The sequence below is a fragment of the Podarcis cretensis genome (genome assembly GCF_951804945.1).
Source record: "Podarcis cretensis genome assembly, chromosome: 6".
Taxonomy (NCBI): Eukaryota; Metazoa; Chordata; class Lepidosauria; order Squamata; family Lacertidae; genus Podarcis; species Podarcis cretensis.
In genome coordinates, this window is record NC_137175.1 from 69,979,719 (window position 1) to 69,999,495 (window position 19,777).

Below are 19,777 nucleotides of genomic sequence, written 5' to 3' on the forward strand. Positions count from 1 at the left end.
ATACTGGAAAAGTGGATTAGCTGCCTTCACTGTGATTAACACAAGCCTTGGTTTGCAAAATAATTCCCAGAACTGCTAGTTTCTGACTCCACATAAATACCACAATTTTATATTTCTATAGCCTTGAGTAATGTTCGGAGTTAGGATTTTAAAAAATCATTTATTCCTTTGTCTTCAGCATTTCTATCCTGACATTCTTTAGAATTGTTTTTATTTACTAAAGGCATGACACAGATAATTATGAAGGGATCGCACATGCACACAGTTTCATCAATATGTGGTCAAACTAAAAGCAGTTTTCTGAAATTTTAGACATAAAACCTTTAAAAGCCGGTTGGAAAAAGTCCATCCTAGGCACCCACCAAAAAGTGAGCAGCAATGTGGCCCAATGATTTCCACTGGGAAGATGTTTCATTGTCAGAGTGCCACACAGAGGAGGTCCTGCCCCTGTATGATTATTATTAATTTATGCACAGCTTAATGCCAAAATAGCCTTCTAAGCTCTTTTATGAAATATAAACAATAGTTACGCCAACTTGAAGTGATAAAATCCAATATTAAAATCCATAACAAAACCATCCTATTCATATATACATGCATGACAATATGTACATGCATAGTTAAAACAAAACCAATCCCATTAAAACAACAGAGCAATTATAGCAGGAGACTCAGGCCAAGAGATCAAAGGGAATGCTTGTATAACAGGTACATCTTCAAAAGCGGTGGAATGGCAAGACAGATAGTGACTCTTCTATTTCAGTAGGAAATGCATTCCTTAACACCAGTGCTAGTAATGAAAATGCCTGCCATTGCATTAACACAAGCCAATAATTGTCAGGTTGTGGCAAGACTAACTGGGTTCCATCCATTTGTTGATCTTATTAATGTCCTTTCTGGGCAATGGAGGGGAAGTCTGTCTTTCAGGTAGCCTGGTCCAGTTTTATATATAACAAGACCTTAAAACTTGCCCCATGGCTAAATGGCAGTGCATGTCCCTCAGCACTTGCATACATGCCTGGTAAAGGGAACAATGTTTAATGTTCTGTTATCTTTTTATATATGTTGGAAGCCACCCAGAGTGGCTGGGGCAACCCAGTCAGATGGACATGGTATAAATGATGGTGATGATGGAAGAGGACATCCCTATTTTCACTGGAGAAATGTTGGAGGCTATGGAAGCCTGGCTGGATCACAAAGCCCCCTTACAACGTGAACATTTTTAAAGGGGAATGTGACCACGTCCAAAACAGATTGGATTGACTCCAGCTCCTGGATAATGACAATATGCTATTAATTACTTATGAATAATAGCAATATATTTGTCAGCATGCCTAAAGTAGCTCTATGGATCCTAGCCATAATTCATGAATTTGCACCGCAACAGGCTTAGCCCTGTTATCTATATCTATGAGGATCATATATTACAGATCCTATTCTAGGACGAAGGCCCACAGAAGAAAATTTTGGGTTGGTTGCTTGCTTTTCTTCGAAGCAAAAACAATTTAAAGGAATGGTCAGAGTGAAATTTGGCTCTTTTACTCTAATATGCAACGTGATAATAAAAGACTTGGTGTCAGTGCTTCTGGCAGCAAGATAAACCACTGTGTGATGACAGATTTCTAATGATTAATGCTACAGTAAACTCAGAACACAATTGCAGCAAAGTGCCAAGGTTAAAGCATGTTGCAAATTAATTTAAATGGGCATTCATGAAAACGATAATGGCCAACATTTTGATAGTTCATGAAGAATGATCTGAATTGCTCCAAGGGAGGGAATGGACGTAAGCTAAGGGGGCCAGAGATCAGTTCCTCACTATTTGCGGATTCCTTTTCGCTAATACTGTGCAAGCTGCTCAGTTCTTCTCTTTGAGTGGTGTAAATAAGCATAAAAAATATGTTGCCTTAATCAGTACCACATCCAGTGTGCTGCTGTGCCCCAAAGACATAAATATACAACGCTGAAACACACTGAGTCAGTATCCCTCTGCGTTTGTGAAACCTACATACTTATTCTCCCATGCTTCTTTGTTTTATTTCGGCATTGACTTTAGTTATGATGTCAAAGGTCAAATTGGAATACCTGCATGACTGTTCCTGCACCAAGTCCATGGAACAAGAATACTTAGGCTGCCATCTTAACTCCTGGCTGCCAATGGTGGGGTCTTGATAGAGTGTAGCAACCTCACCACCCTAGCACTTGTCCAGACCAGAATTGGGGGCATCTCCCAGGCTGGTGCAGTGAAAAGCCCTGGATCAGTCCTATTGCCAACATGCAATGGCAGTAGGATCTGTATACTAAAGGTAAAGGTAAAGGTACCCCTGCCCGTACGGGCCAGTCTTGACAGACTCTGGGGTTGTGCGCCCATCTCACTCAAGAGGCCAGGGGCCAGCGCTGTCCGGAGACACTTCCGGGTCACGTGGCCAGCGTGACATCGTTGCTCTGGCCAGAGCCAGAGCCGCACACGGAAACGCCGTTTACCTTCCCGCTGGTAAGCAGTCCCTATTTATCTACTTGCACCCGGAGGTGCTTTCGAACTGCTAGGTTGGCAGGCGCTGGGACCGAGCAGCGGGAGCGCACCCCGCCGCAGGGATTCGAACCGCCGACCTTTCAATCGGCAAGTCCTAGGCGCTGAGGCTTTAACCCACAGCGCCACCTGCGATCTGTATACTAGGGCCGGGCAATATCTGTTTTTCAACTTTGTGATATATCACCAGCTAAGCATTGTGATATACCACAATATATCACAATGTCTGAAATAAGGATGGAGGGAGCTATGTAGAGGCATTGGCTGGCTTCACGGTTTTTCCTGTGTTGTGATTTTTGCTGGTGCCTGCTCTTGTGATTCCCTGCCCCCTGCATGAGGCAGGTGAGAGCTGAGCCAGAAGATTTAACAGGGGCTGCAGAAATCAAGAGAATTATTGGATGACTTCACAGTTTCCCCCACATTGTGGTTTTTGCATAGAGCGCACACACATCATGATTCGTGATATATTGCCAGGTCAAAAAATTATGTAATCAATATCACAATATGGACTTCAAACTGGTTTTGGATGATACATCGCTATATTGCCCAGCACTACTGCAACGGGGTGAGCTCCCGTTGCTCAGTCCCAGTTCCTGCCAACCTAGCAGTTCGAAAGCATGCAGTGCAAGTAGATAAATAGGTACCGCTCTGGTGGGAAGGTAAATGGTGTTTCTGTGTGCTGTTATGGTTTCTGTGCGCTGCTATGGCTTAGTCATGCTGGCCACATGACCCGGAAAAACTGTCTGCAGATAAATGCCAGCTCCCTTGGCCAGTAAAGCGAGATGAGCATCACAACCCCAGAGTCATTTGTGATTGGACTTAATTGTCAGGGGTCCCTTTACTTTTACTGCACAAGATGCCTATGGACTTTATTCCAATTTCTTAGAGAGCAAAGCTAAGCAGAAAAGGAACAATTCCCACGCAACTCTTCCATTAACATGGCATTTGTAAAACTTATACAAAATAGACGATCAGGCTTGTGCCAATGGGTGTTTCTTGCATCCTCACGTTTGAGAATAACCTGTTCCCTCATACCATTTCCCCGCAACTTTTTTATTTGGGGTGTCAATTAGACTATAAATGGCTGCACAGTTCTTGTACTGGAAATCTTCAATAGCATCTTAATGAATTATTTAATGTGAGTATATAATTAGAACTACTATTAGGCATGTGATTGATGTTCTTTGCAACAGTAGCGTGGCATTGATATCACTCTTTTGACTGCTGTTTTTAGAAAGGCGGAACCGGGCTTTCAATCAGACTGGAGCAGTATTTGTCAAAAACCAACAGATTTAAAAGCAAATGCTTATTTAAGGAGACTGGGGAGAAGACGGAAATGTAATATCTTTGATTTCCTATACTTTACTGATATTAATACCCTTCTGCTTCAGGTATTTGTAATTGGGGGGGGGGGAGAGAAGAACGACTGAATCAGAGACCTTTATATTTGTTGAAACAAAAATGACAGCTCTTGCAGCTGCTAGATTCACACCAGGTGGCTTGACAGAAGCATGGTAAAATGTCAGCTAGAAGGCTTTTTGCTCTGAAGTGGGAGTGGGCTTCATTCCTGGTTTGATTGCATGAGGGACTCACTACCAGACACGTACTGATGAAGTGAATACAATCTTGTTCCTGAGCTGAGAAAGGACCATTTTATGTATCTATTTAAACACATTTTTACCTCCTTTCAATTAAACAGCATGGGTTATTTTTCCTCCCCCAATGGCCTGGTTTTGTGCACCACACTGAACCAAACCATGGCTTGGCTTAACGTGGCACAACAGCAAACCTTGGTTATGGCTCACGGTTAGTTAGGAGAGGTCTAAACCTCTAAGCCAGCGGTTCTCACCCTGTGAGTCCCCAGATGTTGTTGGACTACAACTCCCATCACCCCTAGCTAGCAAGGCCAGAGCTCAGGGATGATGGGAGTTGTAGTCCAACAACATCTGGGGACCCACAGGTTGAGAACCAAAGTGGTGCCGCTGCCGCCCAGATGTTGCTGGAGTATAACTCCCATCATCCTTCACTCTTGGCCATGCTGGCTGGGGCTGATGGGAGTTGTAGTCCACCAACATGTGGAGGGTACTACATTGGTTACCCTCATGCCATGGCTTTGCTTGTTATGCCACATTTGTGCTAAGCTGTAATTTGGATGAAATAACAATCGCCAGTAATTATGAGTAGTGTTGAAAGCAATAATAGCAGACAGAAAACTACATCTGAGATTAAAGCCTGAATTTAACTAATGTAGTGTGCTGGCAGAAGCCAGAATAATGAGGTCCCCCGTCCCATTTCCTCTGACAAGTAGAGCTAACTAATTCTAGTTCTCCATTCTTCATCCTCTTCCTTGACAAGTTCTACGAGGACAACACTGAGGCTAAGGTGACAGGCAGTATCCCTCCCTGGACCAGTTGGAAGTAAGAAGGCAGGCAGGTGGGCCCTGGTTGAGGACAGGGCATCCTGATCAAATTTGCAGATGACACCAAACTGAGAGGGGTGACTAACACCCCAGAGGACAGGATCACACTTCAAAACGACCTTGACAGATTAGAAACTGGGCCAAAACAAACAAGATGAATTTTAACAGGGAGAAATGTAAAGTATTGCACTTGGGCAAAAAAAATGAGAGGCACAAATACAAGATGGGTGACACCTGGCTTGAGAGCAGTACATGTGAAAAGGATCTAGGAGTCTTGGTTGACCACAAACTTGACATGAGCCAACAGTGTGACGCAGCAGCTAAAAAAGCCAATGCAATTCTGGGCTGCATCAATAGGAGTATAGCATCTAGATCAAGGGAAGTAATAGTGCCGCTGTATTCTGCTCTGGTCAGACCTCACCTGGAGTACTGTGTCCAGTTCTGGGCACCACAGTTCAAGAAGGACACTGACAAACTGGAACGTGTCCAGAGGAGGGCAACCAAAATGGTCAAAGGCCTGGAAACGATGCCTTATGAGGAACAGCTAAGGGAGCTGGGCATGTTTAGCCTGGAGAAGAGGAGGTTAAGGGGTGATATGATAGCCATGTTCAAATATATAAAAGGATGTCACATAGAGGAGGGAGAAATGTTGTTTTCTGCTGCTCCAGAGAAGCGGACACGGAGCAATGGTTCCAAACTACAAGAAAGAAGATTCCACCTAAACATTAGGAAGAACTTCCTGACAGTAAGAGCTGTTTGACAGTGGAATTTGCTGCCAAGGAGTGTGGTGGAGTCTCCTTCTTTGGAGGTCTTTAAGCAGAGGCTTGACAACCATATGTCAGGAGTGCTCTGATGGTGTTTCCTGCTTGGCAGGGGGTTGGACTCGATGGCCCTTGTGGTCTCTTCCAACTCTATGATTCTATGATTCTATGACAGGTTAAGGAGTGGCAGTGCCCCCATTCTCCCTAATGGATCAGCCACCACTGGGGGTGGGGAACAGTTGAAAGCATATCAGGTGAAAGAGGAGGACTGAATCTTTCTGTCTTCCTTCTTATTAGCATGGGGGCAGAGCCATCCTGAGTACAGGAATCTGGTGGAATTTACACTGGCTTAACTTAAACTGACATAAATTACCCCTGTTCCAAATGCCATTCAGGAGTTGCGCTGCTGCCAGCTGAGCTGCTCTGAGCCTGGAAGTGGGACGATGAACTTTCAAAACATAGTTTGACATACACCAACCCTTTTTGCTGCCATAAATTTTGCCAGGGTGCCAAGTCACATGGCTTGACTTGAGGTCTGGAATAGGCAGAAGTCGCTCCTTGCCTTGCCCCACCCTTTGGGGGACTTATGCCAGCACAAATTCTGCCAGTTTAATTTCTGTTGGCTGAACTCCTGCTGTAGCCCAGGCTCAGCCAGGTTAAGGGAGTGTTGCCAGTGTATCTCCAGCTCAGCTGTGGTAGCCCAAGGTCCATCTATTGCAAACTCACTAATCCCAACAGATCATGAGTTTGGACTATGCTCTGTTCCCTGAAGCTATGAAAGAAATGGCAAAATGGACAGAAGGAACTAGGGCAGCGGTTCTCAACCTGTGGGTCCACAGATGTTGTTGGACTACAACTCCCATCATCCCTGAGCTCTGGCCTTGCTAGTTAGGGGTGATGGGAGTTGTAGTTCAACAACATCTGGGAACCCACAGGTTGAGAAAGGCTGAACTAGGGCAATATACTGATGGGAGACAGTGTGTGTGTGTGTGTGTGTGTGTGCGCACACACACACACACACACACACACACACACACACACACAGTGTTCCTTTCTCATGTGCTCCTAGACACCACCCACCCACTATGTAATCATGTCATGTCTGGTTTTCCCCTCAGAAATGTTTCTGTTGTGTATTCTTTGTCTCCTTAAACAAAGGTTCCTCTCGAATATTAGTTAATTAAAAATACTAAACTTAATTTCTGCCTAAGGAACGAGGAATAGCTTTGCTGAATCAAATGATCTCCATTTCACCAGAATCTGTTTAAATTAAAAACATCGGCTTCCATAGTTTGGGGGGGGGTGGAGTCCTCATCCATGTTAAAATGTTTGAAGCCCATCAATCTCTCTAACCACAAAGCTAATGCGTTCCTTCTGTTTTCTTTGAATGAAATCACCAGAGTGGTTAGATGTTGATTTAACATAAAACAAATGGAAATGGGTGTTTCCTTAGTCATGTGTAGAATTTATTTTGAAAAAAAAGAGAAAGAAAACAATTATAAAGTATTCTGAGTAACTCAATGATTTTGCCATTTATTAAATAACACTTTAGACCAGTAGTCATTAAAACTGATTTGTGTAGCTAACCGTATGATACAAAATGCAAAGTATTACTTGTTTGGAATTTTTGTTTCACCCGTGACACCTTTTTAAAAAAACACACACACCCGAAAACAAGAATATTTCATGTTGCCTTTTAAAAGTCTGGAGTGCTACACCTCAAAGCTGTTTTGCACATTTTATTTCCCCACTTTTACATACGTATAGTGACCCTCCTGGCATCGGCATTGGGTAGACAATGCTGTGTGTTCAGAGTTCATGGATCTCAGCTCTTGCAATTTAAGCCATTTCCCAATGCTTTGAGGATCCCGGAGGTTTGCCATGGCAGAGATCCCAGCTCACATGTTACAGTATCACATGATTCTGATGCTAGGGAGACACCTGAGAAAGCAGCCAAATGCAGCATCCGAGCCAGTCTTAAATTAATAGAGTTACGCTAGAGAATTTTAAAAACTCACTAACAATGAAAATAATTTTGTTTTAATTAGGTATTCCCTGCAGGGCTTGCAAACAACAGCCTCGTTACACACTGCAATAAGAGGAACAGTGCACTCTAGAAAGAAAGGCCGTTGTGGAATACGTACAGTAATTTTATAGTCCTGCGAAAGGGAGAGGGGGACATTAAAATTAATATGTGTAAGGAAATGGGGTGTGAGCAGTTTACATTTTTATGAGCATGGAAGTGGGGCTAAGCAAAGAATCATAAGATTAGTAGATGGTTTAAAGCAGGAACAGGGGACCCTTTTCAGCCTGAGGTCTACATTGGCTCCTGGAGAACTTCTTCAGGGCTGCTTGCCCACTGAAGGCCAGAAGCAGAATTAGCAACTGAGCTAATTCTTACCAGATAGGCTACACAAAATTCAGATGTTCTTACTCACATACACACAAACTTACACCTATGTCTAGATCAGGGTTTCCCAAATTTGGGCCTCCAGCTGTTTTGGACTACAACTCCCATCATCTCCACCTAGCAGGACCACTGGTTAGGGATGATGGGAGTTGTAGTTTCAAAACAGCTGTAGAAACCTGGTTTCAGAAACCTGGGTCTAGATGAATTATCATACTTCAAAGCACTTGAAGAGTGCAAAAGCACTTGAAGAGGGTACAGAGCAGAGGTAGTGAGGGGTGTGGCCTGGATAAAGAGGCCTAGAGGACTGCATTTGGCCCCCCTGGGGCTGAGATTTGCTACCCTGGCATAGGGGTTAGGACTTAGGGTTGAAGAACACAAAGGAGGCAGCAAGGTGGACTGGTGGCCAGATCAGAGGGCTGAAACCAGGAACCAATCAAGTCCCTCAAAAACTGATAGCAAATTGGCTGACTGGTGTCTGGAGGAGGAGCTTGAAAGGGCAGTGTCTCTTGAGGAGGTGAGGTATGTATTGGAGGTGGAGCGAATGTGGAAGCAGGGATGAGGAAGCAAGAGCATGGCGCATAGGGAATCCCTCTGCAGAAGCACTGGCAAGATGAGACTCTGGAAACGACACAATGGCGACTATACAATTACATCACCTATTCAGTAAAGTAGGCCAGGATCATGACACCTGATCTGATGCAGTGCTGCTAGTGAAGCCCTGGAGATTAAGAAAGAATGAGTTCAGCTCCCTGAGGTCCCATCTCCGTGGTTTACACCACTGGGATTGTACCATATGCTAACGTATTCTGCAAAAGGGGTTCAGACTGGGAGCCTGTCCACAGTGTCACATTCCTGAGAGAGCTTTTCCCAGTGTGCCTTTTAGTCTCTGTAGTGAGTTCCTTTCAAGTTGTCTGCCACTCAGAACTTACTACAGCGGTTTTGAAACTGTGTTCTGGCAAAAACCTTGGGGCTTCCTGAACGCTTAGCAGGAATCCCTTGATCGGATGTTCTGCCTTTGGAAAAACAAAGCTTCAGGAAGAAATGCTTTGCCTCACTTCAGCTGCGCCATGGGATGCGCACAGTTGGTCACTCATTTTGAGGTGCACGCTGAGACTAAGTGAATCTTACAGAACGTTCCAGAAAGAGTCCAGAAAATTTCACAGCTTCTTCCCCATGAAAAATGGGAACTCTAAATCATCTCTGCCAACCAAAATTGCAGCTTAAGTTAGACACACTCCAGGGCCTTTATGAAAAGGCAGAAATGCAGTTTAAGCCAGACTTGAAATTCCCTGCTTTCAAAACTTTACATTTCTCTCTTAACTTGAATTCTGGTTGGTCTTTGGCAACACACAGACACACAGAGCTATATTTTGGCCCAAGGTCATTTTCAACCAAAAAACAAATAAAATTCAACAGTTAGTAATTAGTATCCAGCTGGAGCTGTTATGGTCAAGCACCTGCCAAGTCCCACACTCCATCAGGGGACTCAATGCAAAACCTCAGACACCCCACTGATCCTTCTCCTGTTCACTTGCTCTCTTCAAGTGAGTAAGAAGTGAGTGGAGTAGATGAAAGAACAGTACTCACCTCATCCTCTAGGTAGCTGAACAGATTGGGTCTAGAGCAGGCTTCCTCAACCTTGACCCTCCAGATGTTTTGAGACTACAATTCCCATCATTCCTGACCACTTATCCTGCTAGCTAGGGATAATGGGAGTAGTAGGCCAAAAGCATCTGGAGGGCTGAGGTTGGGGGAGCCTGGTCTAGAGGGAATGGACATGAATGGGAAGTGACAGAAGCAATGAAGGGGAGGTGGCCCAAGTCCAGAAGGGAGCACCACTGAATGCATCTTATGCAAGAGGAGCTGGCATTGGCATTTGAAAATGCAACTCTGTTGATGCATACCTCACCACTTAAAGCAATTGCATCAACGCTGGATGCAAAAGACAGGACATGATTAGCACAGTGTGCTTTAGATGATGCTTGGTTTGGAAGCTCCACCTGGTATAAAATGCTACAGCTAGTCTGTTGATGGGGACTACCACTAGAACCTAACTCTGATGCTAAAAAGCTTGCACTGGCTGCCCACATGTTAATGGGCCAGGTTCATTGTTTTTGTATTAACTTACAAGGGCATTAATAGTTTGGGCTGCAAATGTCTTACAAACTGCTCAATCCCTTTTGTTCCTGCTTGTTCACTGAGACCTTTGGTGGGGTTTCTGTTGGTGGTTCCCCATGTCTCAGATGCATTCAGTGCTGTGGATCCAATCCTGTGGAACTCCCTCCCAACTGAATTTAGACAGGCATCTTCCTGGCTGAACCTGAGAAAGGCATTCTTGTTGCCTTGTGCATTTTAAGGTAGTGTTTCATTTTGTGATGGCTATTTATTGCTTTATTTTCTGTATGCTTTCTTTCAATGTACCATGCTTGGAAATGTTAATGCTTATGAGGTATATAAATATCTAATAATAATAATAATAATAATAATAATAATAATAATAATCCTAGTGTGTCTTTTAAGGGTGCATCCTTGGAATATTTCACTTTAGTCAGTATACACAGAATGATTTACCAGGTTCACTCATCCACGGGCGCAGTTGAAGCTTGGAAGAGTCTTTGTTCCGACATGCAAAGCCAAAAGCAAAGCATTATTCAATCAGACTAGACTGAATCCAGACATAGTAGCCTATTGGGAAGATCTATTGCCAGAAAAAGACACTTAAATTTGGTTTAGAGCCAAAGTGGATTAAAGTGTGATTTCAACATTTGTACAACCTTAGTGAGTGGTATGCAATACATCAAGCAAGTCAGTTATTTGCTTCAGAACAGGGTGGAGAGGTGTTGAAAGCTCTTGAAACTTATCAAATGGCCAGAGAATTTTCCAAAATCTGATGTGTTAGCTGCTCTCTCAACCTGGTACCCTCCAGATGTTGTTGTATTATGCTTCCTATCATCCCTGATCATTGGTAATACTGGCTGGGAATGAGACCTTTTAGTTTTGGTTTACTATGTAAACATATAGATTGGTTTCTTTTCTGGAGCATTCTGGGGCTGTTTCTATGTCTTCTTCTGCACTGAATCTGTTTTCTTTTTGTGGCATGCTGTAGTTTATATCAAACCTTTTTTTAAGGGCTAGAAACTTGCATAAGCAAATGAAAGATAAACGCTCAGATTTTCCCGGTGCTGAATTTTGCACCCCTGTCCATTTTCATGCTTGCAACTGCTTCCAGGAGAAAGCCTTTAATGATTTTTTGCTCACATGGCAGGAGATATAACATGTACCAAGATGTATTCTCCCAAAGTAGCTGCTCATACTCAGCAATTTATTTGTCTAGCAGACGGAAGAGTGTTGTGTGGCTGTAACTGGGAGCGCAATTTGACCCATTTTGTCAGATAGGTTCAATCACCTTTTGGAAATGTGTTCTCCCCAAGAATGCAGCTGTCAGTACAATTGGCTGAAAGTGTTGTCAGGAACCCTTTCATTAGAGCCCATACACAGCCAAGTTGTATACAATTCCTTGAGAATCATGGCAATAATCCATAACGATTGGCCATTAGTCTTCTCAAGTGCTTTATCCAGTAGGTATTTGAATTGTTCCTACTGGATCAACCCGAATTGCATGTGTAGCAGACATGAAGGAAAATGTTACAAAACCTAAAATTAAATAGAATTGTGTTAGAGAAAGGGAGCTGGATTTTTCTACCCCTCCCTCCCCCCACAACCCCCCCCCCACAACCCAGACAAATACACACATCACAATAGTTTTGATTGAAATGGCCCTGCGCTTGAAATTCACTGGCCCCATGCTACACTCTCTGTGAAAAAGGCCGACTGGGTTGTTTTATTTGTGTGGGTGTGCATTCATTCTACGCCTTTCCATTCTCTGTGGGTAACCTTTGCGGAGTCTGTGAACTCTGCAGTACTTCTAAACTGTGTCATGGCAATCTCATGGCCCATGGCAAATAAAACCAGACTTTACCAAATTGTTGTGATGCCCCTAGAAGTGTGGCATGGTGAGTCGGGCAAAATGGGACAAAAATAAAAAAATTGGGATCATACTATGATGAAGCACGGTTATTATTTCAAGGCGACTTATGTAAGTCTGAGCAGGACATCTCCTCTAGACTCTGTGATAACGGGAATATCTATATGCTCTTAATATCTAGTTCACAGGATACTTTTCACAGGTTACTTTTTCCTCCATATGAACAATTTGGTGTGTGAACAGCCCTTAGCACATGGAAAACTAAAGCAGCAGCTGTGATTGGCATCCGTTTTTGGAGCATCAGAGATCACAGGCATTGCCGAGGCTGAAATCTGTGAATGGCCACCTTGTGTGAATTAACGTGAGCGAGAAACAAAAGTTGCAAGCAGTTCCAGGGTAACATATAAATCACCTCTAATGTCAAGTCCAAGTGGAACAAAAAGTGGGCAGCAATAAATATGAGAAGTAAATATAACACTTTCCGTTTTATAACAAGCTGTAAGGATGACGTATTTTAGTTAAAAATTATATCATGTCATATATATATTTCACCATTATTTTGGTGGGGCTGGTGCGTATTGTTTTCTGTAACATTTTATCCCAGATCAATATCCTCTCTCTCTCTTTCTCCCTCTCTCTCTCTCACACACAAATAACATATTGCAAACACGAGCAAGATGATGTCAACAATGGGTTATATACTTCACAAACAATATCAGCAACTGAGAGCAGATGGAAATGACACTTGAACTTTGCTAAATATTTGTATACTTACTGCAAAAATTGTGGGGATATATAATTAATGAAATATCTAATTAGTGACTTTTAAACATAATTCCAAGACCCATTTCCTATTGCTGCTCTGATCCCATTAACTAGGATTTAATCAACATTAAGTAACTCTATAGATATCTCTGTTTTTCAGCCAAAAGTGCAGTGCAGCAATCCAGCTACCCAGGCATGCACTTTTAGGTTGCAGCGATTGAAAATGCTTAACTCTCCCACTAATTCAATAGGACTTAACAGTGTTTAGCTATAGCTGTGTTTTTAGCTATAGTTTTGGTTTTTAGATTACACCATTCCTTTGGCACAGAAATATTATTTCTAAAGCAATGATTCCTTATGTTGTCTGTGGAACAAAGAAAACACAAATATCTACAGTCCTTACTGAGGCAAAACTTTCACTCTGAGCTGACCCTCTTTCTTTCTTTCTTTCTTTCTTTCTTTCTTTCTTTCTTTCTTTCTTTCTTGACAGCTAATAGATAAGAAGGAATTTCTCTTCTTTATCCTAGCAAAAGAAAAGCAAACACAATAATCCCTGTTTATTGTTGCAAGGTTTGTGACCCAGTCTTGCTCCCGTTCTCTGACTGCACAAAGGTCAGAAACTGCCCCTCTATCAGCAAACTCGCTTTTCAGATTCTTTATCTGAACTAGCACCTATCTTTAGAAACCAGGAATACATTTTTACATAATATGGGTACCATAATGCATTTGGTCCATCATTTCATATATACAGACTCTGATTGAGAAATCTCTACAGGGCTAGTAGTGTTTCAGCCTAGAGAAATATGCTATTGAAAATCAGTATTGACTTGAGTATTGTTTTCAAATAATTAAAAAAGTCAGTTTTGTGTCTAGCATCTTTCACTTTTGGGTCCTGCCATGTTCTTTGAACAATTTATATCTAACAAGAGTTGGTGTTCTGTACTGAAGGTGAGAAACAAGCAGATTTCTAGGTCTCCATATTTTGGAAATGAACTTTAAAATGTGCAGGCATTACCTGCTAGTCTTTTAGAAGCAGTAACTTACCTGTGTGAGCCATCCTATCAGTCAGTGAATGCCTGTGCTCTGTAGAGCTCCCTTTCCTCCCCTTCATGATCCACATCAAATATCTTAAGGAACTCTTTCCATAATCCACATATCTATTTCCCTATGGCTATGTATCCTTTAGCTACCATTACTCTCTTTTTTGTAGTATGAATGCTCAAGAAAATGCCACATATTCTGCAGTTTTAAAAAATTGTGTAAGCATTGATAGCCTTATCTTCCATGAAGTTATCTAACCCCATTTTAAAGCCATCCAAGGTGGTGATGATCTTGTGGTAGTTTAACCATGTTCAATGTAAAGAAGCACCTCTGAGAGATGGAGGAAAATGTCTATCTACTTTCTCCAAATGATACATAATTTTATACAACACTTATCATGCCTCTGCCTCTAGTGCCTGCTGTTATCACGTCCAGACAATATGCTGATTTCCTTCTCCCAAACAAGTGCTTTCCTTATTGAGACTCCAGTGATAGAAGGTGAGAGCTGTCTGTAGACCATTTTGCTTCAGAACTTTCTGGTTTTAAGTTAGAGGAGACAACAAACCTTTGTAGTCAGAAAGCAAACATGATGCTGCTAAGTTATAACAGTAGCAGTTACAAAATATAAATGTTTGGCAAATATCATATATACATCTTGTGGCTTCAACTTTGGCTTTCTGACACTGCCCTGACTTCGATCTGGTATTAAGTGGACCCCTAAAATGGGATATTCAGTGTAAATTCATTCTAACAGTTTCCTCAGAGCCTGGTTCATTGTTCATGTGGGAACAGTCAACATATTTGGATGCTAGGACACACCTGAAGATCGTTGGCAGTATATTACAGCAATAAGAAGCAGTACTCTTGAATAAATCGCTTTCCTAATTTTCATGGTGGATGTTACTTTGAAGCATGGAATACCTCTTAAGCTGCTTCAGACTATGCTTAAAACCCAAGACTTCAATGCTGTGAAAATATCAAGGATGATAACATCCTGAAGAATGGAAAGCCCCCTCTTAACTACTTCAAATAAGTTCATTTTAAAACTGCTGCTCCGTTTTTCTACATAGTAAAACTCAGTTGTATCAACAGAGCAGAAAGATGGCTGCAACTCTGAAGGCTCACACTGTTAAAAAGCTTTCATTGCAGGTTTCTCTGAGTATCGAACAACCCCATTTTTCTGGTGTGAACTGCATAACTCACTCAGGGAAAGCGACCCCAGGGCAATTTGTGGTGGCACAATGGAGCTAATACAGGAGGACTGGTCCTGAAGCTGAAATAACTCACTCCAGAAGAATGACCCTAGGGCAATTAATGGTGCCACAACAGAGCTAATACTGGAGGCTTTTAAACAACAGTTTAGCCTTTCGCAATCATTACTGCAGGAGGAAAAAAAGAGGGCATGGCCAGAAAAAATAGGACGTGGTTGTGATATGGTTGTATCACCTGTGCTCAGAGCTGCAATTATTTTGTACCCGTGGCGTTAACACACAGGTGCCATCCCTGAAGGCAGCTCTGAAGCCAAAATATTTTTACACGTTCACACAACCAGAATTTTGTTTTTGTTTAAGACCCACTGATATTAAAAAACAAAAACAAAACATGAATCTTCCCTTACATGAAATCTTGTGGTACAGAATTTACACCCACTCAGGCCAGAACTACATATTACATTAAATTGAGACAAGAATCTGAATGCGAACCGAGCTAAGAAGCTCATGGTAAGACCTTGGCCAGTCACCAACTCTCAGCCTAACCTACCTCACAGGGCTATTACAAAGATAATATGGAGAGATGGAGAGCCCCATGTGCCACCTTGAATTCACTGGAGTAAAGGTGGGATTTTAAAGGCAGTAACAAATAATAAATAACTGTAGAGATGTTGCTGAAAACGAGAACTGCACACTTTTTGCACAGTCAAAAATACAGGCTGTTAAACATATGCACACATATAAAGAACACTAAAGGAATAATGAAACTTGCTGATAATTGTTCTTAGTTTATCATGCTCATGGAGCAATTGGCTCACTAATTATATTGCACAGGTTATATATCTCATAATCTTTTTTTAAAAAATGGACTTGAGTTGAACTGATCAGAAGATGAAGGACTACCACAGTGGAAATAAATGGAAGCCATGCAGCCATAATAGCTTTTTTAAAATTACTCATATTATTATTATTATTATTATTATTATTATTATTATTATTTGTTTTTAAAAAGGTTTATTTGCTTGCTATACTTGCTGGTTAAATTTCTACATAATGACAGTCTCCCAAATTTTAGCAATCTACTGCTGTGTAGGTGGTTGCTTTGGAGACTTCCAATTATGTACTATACACAACTCTGCAGTTGCATACAGTTGCTTAAGGAGGTCTTTTCTGCCCGAATCCAGGGTCATTAGCTTCGAAATGATGAAGAAGCGTAGTTTTGGGAGTTATCTGAGATTCAATGTGGATAAATTTCTGTCGGTAATCAGCAACCATGTTCCCAAACTTCTTTATGCTTGTGCATTCTCATCAAAGGTGAAAGTATGACCCAATCTGACCACACACCCTTCCAACAGTAATGACTATAAGTTCTGACATAGTAGATAAAGTTATGCTTCATAATATGCCAGTGACTGAAATTTTCATACTACTACTCCTCTTCTTCTTCTTCTTCTTCTTCTTCTTCTTCTTCTTCTTCTTCTTCTTGGTGTTGCTGGATAAAGTTGCAAATGATTCCCCATCATTTTCTTCTGAAGATTCCCCCAAGTCTTTCTTCCCCTCCTATACCCAAATATTTCCCCCCTGGGACAGCTGTACAAAAACTTAGAACAGAACCAGCATGAAAATAACACCATTCTTTGGAAGACTTGAGCTCTGTGGCCTGAAATGTTTAGCCCGCATCTGTGAGGTTGGGAATGTGCCTGCTGACTCTAGCTCTGTGCTCCTACATAATGATGGTCCTCTCTGCCAAAAGTCCTACACACGTATGCCCCGATTCACAGGGCACTGGCGGAGGAAGAGGAGTGCAGGGGGAGTGCACTGCCCCCGGCAGCGCAATCCAATTGGGGTGCCATCTCAGCTGACCCTCCCACCTGTGCTGGGCGCCACACCCCTGCAGGCGGCGCCCCCCGCCCCAGGACACAAGCCATGCCTTTGCAGCACGCGTGCCACGCCCCTGTGGGCAGGGTTTCCTGCCCCCGGGATGTGTGCCAGCCCCCCCGCCTGCTCTCTGTCCCCCGGTGCCGGAGCATGAAGCTCTGCCACTGTCATGGGGGTGCCAAATGTGCAGCTGACCCCCTGGGCAATGTGTGATCAGATTCAGAATAGGATGTATTCAGTGAAGATGTGATATTGAACACATGGGTGTCAGGTTTGATGAAGAGGTGGGGTTGGGGAGAGGTTCGGATCCCCAGCCTCCCCAACTGTTTGCACAGGGCACCCACTTATAACTTACGTACAGGAACTTAGATAACACTCTAAGAAATCCTGCATGGGTATAAAGTGGACAAAATAAGAAGCTAACATTAACCAAACCATAATCATATTGATAATGTTTATGTGTGTGCTCAATTTCTGGATGGAAATTAAGCATCAAATTTGTCAAACAGTGCCGTACACTCAACTCTCTCTATGTACATTTATCCAGGCTTCCCTTTGTCCTATAGTCGTTGCTATTTTTTCTTTGGTTCCACTGCTTTCCCCAGGAAAACTCACTGTCTACTGCTGAATTGGAACAAACTTGCTCCAATTCAGCAGTGAGTGGCAGGTTTTCTCAGGGAAAGCAGCAGGACAAAAGAAAAACCTACTAGACTATGCTTAGATGTCATGGACCAAACCAAAGTGTGGATGAGCCCTAAGTGTGTGTGAAGCTATAAAAGTACATGGCCTTCAGGTATAACCACAATAAGCCAAACCACTGTAGTCTTAACACAGGCAAAAACACTATGAGTTATGTAACAAAGCAAAAATCTAAGCAGCCCAATGGATTCTCATTTAATTGTGGTGTGTGCGTATTGTAGTGGACAGTGGGCTTTTAAAATTGTTTTTAGTTCATACAGTCCTTTCTATGGATCAGTTACATTCGATGTGAGGTGCTAATGTTATGGACAGTTGTAGTGGACAGTGTTGGGTAAGGAGGACTTGGTTTCAAAATCCCTCTTCAGCAGTCATGCTCACTGGGTGTGTCTACCTCACAAGATTGTTGTTTGCATAAAAGAGAGAACATGCCTCAAGATCCTTTGAGGGTGCCAGTACTTATTAAAAAGGGATGTGGGTGGCACTGTGGGTTAAACCACAGAGACTAGGGCTTGCCGATCAGAAGGCCGGCGGTTTGAATCCCTGCAACGGGGTGAGCTCCCATTGCTCGGTCCCTGCCAACCTAGCAGTTCAAAAGCACGTCAAAGTCCAAGTAGATAAATAGGTACTGCTCCTGCTGGAAGGTAAACGGCATTTCCGTGCGCGGCTCCTTCCGTACGCTGGCTCCCTCGGCCAATAAAGCGAGATGAGCGCTGCAACCCCAGAGTCATCCGTGACTGGACCTAATGGTCAGGGGCCCCTTTACGTTACTGATTAAAAACCAAGGGGACAATATAACCCCTGTATAATTTGTGAATGTTAGGAAAGGAGCGTTTCCAGCTCTGATATCCAGAGCTGTTACCCTTTAGGGATAGGTAAGATGTAACGTTTACAGGATCCCTCTCCATTTCCCCTCAAACTGCATCTTTGAATGAGGCCAAAAGAGGAGTCCTGCCACAGTGTAACCTTCCCCACAGCTGCCAGGCAGGGAGATCCATCAAATGCTCATAACGTGTGAGCGAACCCTGGCACGAGAATTTCCGAAAGCCCTCGGATTACAGACAAAAGAACAGCACTTTTTTCTTTTCCTTTTGGATAGTGAACGGAGGGGAAGTGTTACAGATAGGTAGCCGTGTTGGTCTGCCATAGTCAAAACAAAAAAAATTCCTTCCAGTAGCACCTTAAAGACCAACTAAGTAGGGGAGGTGGACCAACTAGGAGGGGAAGTGGGCAGGCGGGAGAGAAACCCTTCCCTGCAGTTTAAGGGAATTTTCACGGAGGGGGAAGAGAAAGTAGAAGAGCTTCCCTTCTGCGCCTCAAAGGGTCAGGGGCAGTTTCGCACCCTTCTTTCGATACGGTTCCCTTCTCGGTTTTCTTGTCGCCCTGCTGCCCTGGGAACAGGGAAAATGGAAAATGGAGAAGGAAGCGGGCGCGGGGAAGGGATTTCGGAGCAAACAAATGAGAGCCAAACACTTTTAAAGAAGAAATGAAAGAAAGAAAGACCCCCCGGGCATATGGGGAAGGGGTTTATCTGGTCATTTTTATTTATTTAGTTAACAGTTTTCCAGTTCCCTTTGCCCTGGGTCGCTGCGAGTTGATCCCACGCCCCGCAAAGAATTGTTCGGAGGCGCGTGAAGACGGTGAAGAATGGCGGACGGAGTTGGGTTTGCATTTCTCCGTCTTGTGCGCGCGCGCCTGCGCCCTCCCCCTCAGTCCCCGCCAGACCCTCGGAAGTTCAACTTCGGAGGCTTCCCTGCGCCGCCGTCCCCCCTCACCACTGCCTCCTTCGCCGCCTTCTTCCTCCTCCTCCTCCTCCACTTGGAGAGCCGCACTTGCTGCTCGGCTCTCGCACCCGCCCAGTGTGTGTGGTGGCGGCGGTGGCCCTCCTGCGTTTTGCTATCCCGAGTCGGCGGCGCTAGGCGCGGGCAGCTTTTTACGCACACAAAGGAGAAAGGGACGAGGCAGGCAGGGAGGCAAAAAGCCGGCGACGAAACTTTGCGCGGGGCTGCAGCTCGCCGCCGCCTGCCCTGCCCAGCCCAGCGCGCCGAGAGGGGAAGCCGACCGCCAAAGCCTTCCCCCGG

General features: G+C 43.5%; 1 protein-coding gene across 1 annotated transcript in view; it reads left to right on the forward strand.

Annotated features, from left to right (window-relative positions):
- ADGRL2 (adhesion G protein-coupled receptor L2) overlaps positions 1-19,777 on the forward strand; it is a 244,688-nt gene that overhangs the window by 19,732 nt on the left and 205,179 nt on the right. The gene's annotated exons all lie outside the window — the stretch shown is intronic.